Raw genomic sequence first — 6,830 nt, forward strand, 5'->3', positions numbered from 1 at the left:
CTACTCCGTCTTGAGTAAAACAGAATAACTAAAATAATAAGAACCTAAACCAAAAGGATCCAGATCAATCTTACATATTGATCCTTTGCCATGACATGAAATCAGTTAAACCACATATAATGAGCTAAAAATCCTTGCTAATTATCCAATCTTATGATTGACTCCCAGTACGGTAAAGAAAATAAAATGCATGCCGCCAATCAATTCATAATACTAATAGTCATATGCTCAAGAATCGATGCATAAATAGTAAAACACACATGCAGTAATAATAAAGTCTATAAATATTTAAATAATATGGTATGGAAGCCAATATGATATTACGATGGGGAATCCTATAAACCATTATGGGTGTTGAATTGATAAAGAAATTATCACATTATTACTATCAATTAGTAAATAAATCGTATAGAGTGATATAACCAAAATATCAGTAAAGATTGTCAAAATCATATTAATATAGTAAAATCCTATAATGATGTACATATGTTATATAATTATTCTATATCAGTATTAAATCAGTATCTTAATTACATACTGAATATATCACATGATCAGTATCAATATAGTGAATTAATAGTAGTATTGAATATTATTAACGTCCGCACCAATAATAGTATCAGTACATTATCATTAGTAAAATAAGTGGAAATAATAGTAAAGTATTGTAGTAATAATAAATTCATTCAATGATAGTAAATTAATAAATAATAATTGTAAAATAGTAAAATCATATAATAATATTAATAATGAATCAATACCATACATTTTGGTAGTCACACCAATTAAGTAAGAAGTCATAGTTTAAACGGTACTTTAATAGTAATAGTAATTAGTATAAGTATCTTGTTGACTTACTAAACAGATTCATCACATTTTGCCCATTAACATAGTAACCAGCTCCTTTTAACTCCCAATCAGTATCATATGAATTAGTAGAAGATAACACCAAATCATAGTATTTAAAGAAAATCTCATCAGCCCATCATCTTGTATAGGTCAATTAGTCTCCAACAAATTTCAGTGAAACCAGCTTTTACTTGTACTTATACATATTATTATCAGAGCACTATAATAATAATAGCGACCAACTATTACTCAACCACATATCCATATTCATTTTTAATGCTTATATTAATAGTATGCTTACTATAAAAATATTAGTTATTCATTCAATAGAAAATAATATAAAATACATTAACTTCTATTTTACCTAGTGAAATTTAATAAATGTGGCAGTCAAAATATTCAAGATAATTAGTACGATAAAATACAAAATGTTATATGTTAAAAGTTCAATAAATTCAAGGAAAATATAATAAAATTAATTATGGAGAGAATCAAATAGTTAAAATTAAATTATTAAAAAAAGAGATAGAATTAAATTCATCTATAATGATATGATAAAATTTTATAAAAGTGGCAAAGAGATTTGACTACTAAAAATTGGCTTTCTCCCTTGCTCTCTGCTACATTTCAATTCAAACATGAATTCATATTTTTTTTCAATTTCAATTATTTTCAAAAATTTGGATTGTTACACTTAGACTTTACTCTAAGGGAGAACTAGAGGAAGACACTCAAAAGTATAAAACTGCATTTAGAATGACTAAACTCCCTAAATAAAAGAACTGAAAAATTATCATAACACTCGACATGGTGGCACCGCGATGGTATAAAATGAACTAGCACCTTTATACTGCAATGCTTTCTCTATTGGGTGTTGGGCTGACCTAGCATAGTTAATGGTCAAATGAGCGCATCTTTTGGTTGAGTTGGCATGAATCCTCATTTTTATTATTGCTCCATCACGACTTATAAAATTTAAGTGTTGCAGTACTTGAAAGTATAATCCAGTGTTGCGATATTATGAAGATCTCCTCTCTAACGCTTAAATTCCTAAGACTCAAATGTTGTGGTGCTGATATTTTGTATAGCGGCACTAATATGCGCTATGACATTGACCACGGCTCTGTCACAATCCTGTTCTTCCTAAATTCTAGAGTGACCGATGCTTCAATGTCTTAATCTTGCACTAGGCATTATAGATGATAATAATGTGGAGCATATACTTTTGGTGATGCGGGGCTCATTTAGCACTTGTGAATTTTTACCTTCTCTTGAATAATTCATATACAAACATATAGCTAATATAATAAAATTTCACTAAATTTTAGCATAATAAATAGTGCACAAATTACACTTAATAAGTTTCCCTAGCTTAAACTCTTTCTTTTCCTCAAGTAATGGTGAAATAAAATATTGATTAACATAATAACCAAAGTAAAAAATTGATAATTTAAAAGTACTAAAATATGAGATAATATATCACACTTTAAAAGTAATTTAGAATGAATAAAGTTATAATTATAATTTGAAAGGTCATAATAATTATCCCAATTAGTCACCCTTAATATTGCTTGTATTGAACCTATACACTATGAGTGTGTGAAAAATTTACTTCTGATTTAAAAAATGAATACTATATTCCTTACGGGTTAGTTGAATTTGTAGTTAAATTTGAAGTTCACTTTTCTTTTCCTATTTAATTTAAATATTAGGATGCCTTGGGACGTTAGCTTCAATAAATACAAATTTTTTAATGCACACATCTTTTTTCCTTTTCATATTTTCTTTTATGATTTTTCACTTTTTTGATATTTATATAGTACATATTTAATAATTTTAAATATCAATTTCACTTTCATCCTCTTGTAATCCTAATGAATTTAATATAAAGATTTAATAAGGTCGCTGATTTTATATTTAAATTTATTATAATCTTCCTAATTTAAGCTATCCATTTTTTTTCTAAACTCAATTACTTATTCTTCAATTTAGTAGTCAAGTATTAGTTTTTAAATTCAATACCTGCAAATAAGTTAAGTGATATACATTAGTTAATTATTAAGCTTTTTAAATTATGAATTAAAATGCTTTATTTATTCAAATTATCTATTGTAAATCTGATCCAAGCACCATAATTCTGTTACTACTTTCTCCTATTTCTATGATATTTTATTTTATTTTGTGTGTATTAACATTTTAGGAAATCAGTCAATCATTCACTTGCAATTCTGATCAGCTCAAAACTGGGCAGACTAGGTTTATAGTTAGTTTTCATTTTATTATGTATTTTTTCATTTCTTGAGTCGTATCTTATAATTGGGTAGATTTCATTGCTGAGTAACCTTGCACACATAGAGGGGGAGAGAGAAAAATGTTTTTTGAGAGAATTTTTTTTAGTACATCGTACTGTATGATTTTGGCTTCATAATGTACGATCCTATTTCATACTATATGATTTTAATTCATATTGTACTATATGTTATGCTCTATCAAAACACTAGCCACTACAGATAAGAAAGATACTAATTATATGTTGATCATATAGTATGATTTGGATCATATTATACACCTTAATTAAAATCTTTCTTAATTAATCCCTTGATATTAGACAATCAAAACATTGAAAATTATTGTGATCAATCATACTATATAATATAGTTTGTACTGTACTATTTCTTGTATATGAAATTGGTCATCTCAAAGATCATATCGAATAAAATCTATAAATTTTATACCGATCGTATTATATGATGTCCAGTCCTAGATGATCGACAGTGTACGAAGTTGGCCATCCCAAGGATCGTCCTAAATGAATAAAAAGAATTTCTATAATTTGTATTGTATGATGTTTGGATCATAATATATAAAATGTTATAAAGGTTGAGCAGTTCATCTACATGACCTTGCTGGATGAGTCTGAATTACACTGATCGTACGATACAATATGTGTATTATACTGTATAAACAGAAGATGAATCTCTTAAAAATTACGGTCCTGAAGCCCACAACTTAACATTTTTTAATACTTATATTAAAAAAATCTTTGGTTGTTGAGACTTCAGGAGAGAGAGCATTGAGGGAGAGAAGAAGGAGAGCATTGTGAGAGAAGAGAGGGAGATTTTTAGAGGGAGAAGTTGTGAGGGTATTCACAAGGTTTCTCCAAGAAAGAATCTTGCCTAGAATCTATAAGTGTCTGCCTGAATTCTCTATGGCTCAGGAGAAGACGTTCTTCATCAAAGATCTAACCATCACCTGGAGGGTAAAATAGAGTCGTGGTTCTCTGATCATCACTAGGAGGGTAAAAATAGAGTTATGGCTCTCTAACCATAACCTCAAGGGTGAAAATAGAGTTGTGATTCTGTGACCATCACTTGGAGGGTAAAAATAGAGTTAAGGTTCTCTACCTGTAAAAGAGTTATGGTTCTCTGCCACAATAGAGTGGTGAAATTGAAAGTTCGTTAGGGATGTTAAGCCCTTGAGAACTAGACCGAGGCTAACCAAGAGGGGGGCGGTTGAATTGGTATTTTAAAAACTCTTTCTTAGATCAAATCACAATAAGAACAAACCAAAATCACCACAGAAAAATAAATGCGAAAAATTAAAATGCGAAAGCAGTAAAAAGAACACAAGGGTTTATAGTGGTTCGATCAACTTGACCTACGTCTACTCCCTGGAGGCACCCTCCAGGTATTGCACTAAGTAAGTGTCTCTCCTTTAGCTCCGACAACTAGGCGGAGAAGCCTTTACAACCGACTCCTTTTCACCAACCCTGGTGCGGCAGAGAACCATCTCCTTTTGCTTCCTCTTGAAGCGGGCAGAGAATCGACTCCTTTTTCTTCCTCCTGAAGCGGGCAGAGAACCCAAACCTTTTGCTGAAGTAGTCCTTCCAAGAACCTCCCAAGAACAAAGAACGAAGACCGGAGAAGACGACTTGGAACCTTGCTTAGAGTAACCCTTGTGAACCCTCTCACAAACTCCCCCTCACATGTTCCTCTCTCTCTCTCTCTCTCTCTCTCTCTCTCTCTCTCTCTCTCTCTCTCTCTCTCTCCCTCTCCCAAGGCTCTCTTAGGTCAAGACAGTAGCACTCAAGGTCTCTTACATGAGAAAAATCAGATCCTTTAAATAGAATTTTAAGAACCGACATTATCGTCAAGGATGATATGGATATCGTCCTGGCCGATCAATACAAATCGTGGACTATCGTACTGAACATCACCCTGAATGGGGGTCTGGACAATTCAAAATTAGCTTGATCGTCCACGATCGTCCCGAACGATTAGTTCAAATAAGAGGTAAATCGTCCAGAACATCGCCCTGAATATGATCTGGCCGATGTTGATCATCCAGAAGCAGCTAAGGTTTTTGAACTGATCGTCCCGGACGATATTGATATCATCCCGGATGATGTGATCGTATCAATCATCCTTAATTGCTTTTCTTAATTATCTGATCAATTTAGGCATAATTGTATCAAATCGTCTAGGACAATACACGATCGTCCTGGCCGATATCCAAAAATAAAGAATGTCTAAATAAATCATGTCGGAGAATTCTTTCTATTTTGAGCATATCGTCCTGGCCGATATCTTAATGACGACTGCCTTGACTAGGAGTCCTGATCAGGGTTTCTGTTTTAAACCCGATCGTCTTGGACGATATAAATATCATCTGGGACGATGTGAGTAAAAACAAAAATTCTAAATAAGTTAAGAAAAGAATCACTCAAGTGTGTGTGTAGGCTTACTTAGCATCAGACACTTCAAAGATTACAATTGACTCAAGAAAGGGAAAAGAAAAGTTATAAACTGACTCAACCCTAATCTACCCAATCTTGAGCTGGTTCTGTTTGTCGTCTGATCTCTTGGCCTTGAAATGTCAGTAGAAAAAGGAAGTCGTATTATTTTCTATCATCAAAACCATAATTCATGAAACCAAATCTGTAAAAATCTCCCCCTTTTTGATGATGGCAAACACTCCGACGATTATTTCAAAAATAGTAGTGTAAAAATAGAAAGGCTTTCAAGATTCAGATTAAAAGTTCAAACCTACCACTCCCCCTTTTGACATCTCAAAAAGGAGGATGAAACTAAGAAACAAAGTAAACAAATCCCTTTTTTTTGATAAACCAAGGCATGAGCATGATGTAGTATTCCATGTGATTGATTTTAACAATTTGTAAGTTAATGAGTTAGCAACATCAAAAATCCAAAAAATGGTAGAATATTCGATCATGGTTACCCTTAGCTCGGACTTTCTTTTAGGGTAGAATCATCTTTTGAAATTAATGACCTAACTCAAAAATTTAATTGGATATGAAAAAGAGGATCCGTTCACCACTTGGTTTCAGAAAAAATATCTTTATAGAATAATGTATCAAAGTAAATTTGTCACAATCGCAAAACAGTCGAAACCAAGCCTTTGATTTTATCAAGTGATACATGAAAACTTTTAAGTTTTAAAAGATTTGAAAAGAGAGGAGAGCTTGCTTTTGGTGGGCTCATTTTATGCCTCTTATCAATTTGAATGGCACTTTGTGCATCTTTTGATTGTTAATACACTTTGTGTATTTTTTTTAATTTGGCGTTCATTGCGCATCTTTTGTTTTTGGCATCATTGACCAATTTTTTTTCTCATTTTTGCAAGCTAAATTCTCTTTCAAAATCTCTTAAATAATCTTAGTTGTGAATATATCTTCTATATATTAGAGAAGAAAAACCCACTCTCTAATATAGGGAAGAATAATCCACAAAACAAAATCAATAATCGTATGAAGAAATGTAATGACAAGGGTAACGAGGAATCTTGATGTAACATAAAGACTCTGATCATTATAAATACAAGATAGATTTACTGTAGCAAGGTTAGAAAAAATCTTAATTGCATACTTTATTCATTAATTTGAGATAGACTTTTGATTAGAAAAGAAAACTGTGCCACTAAAACAGGTTAGAGAAAGAGATATAATCAACGGTATATTTTTA

Source organism: Dendrobium catenatum, unplaced genomic scaffold, assembly GCF_001605985.2.
Source record: "Dendrobium catenatum unplaced genomic scaffold, ASM160598v2 fragScaff_scaffold_1205, whole genome shotgun sequence".
NCBI classification, from domain to species: domain Eukaryota; kingdom Viridiplantae; phylum Streptophyta; class Magnoliopsida; order Asparagales; family Orchidaceae; genus Dendrobium; species Dendrobium catenatum.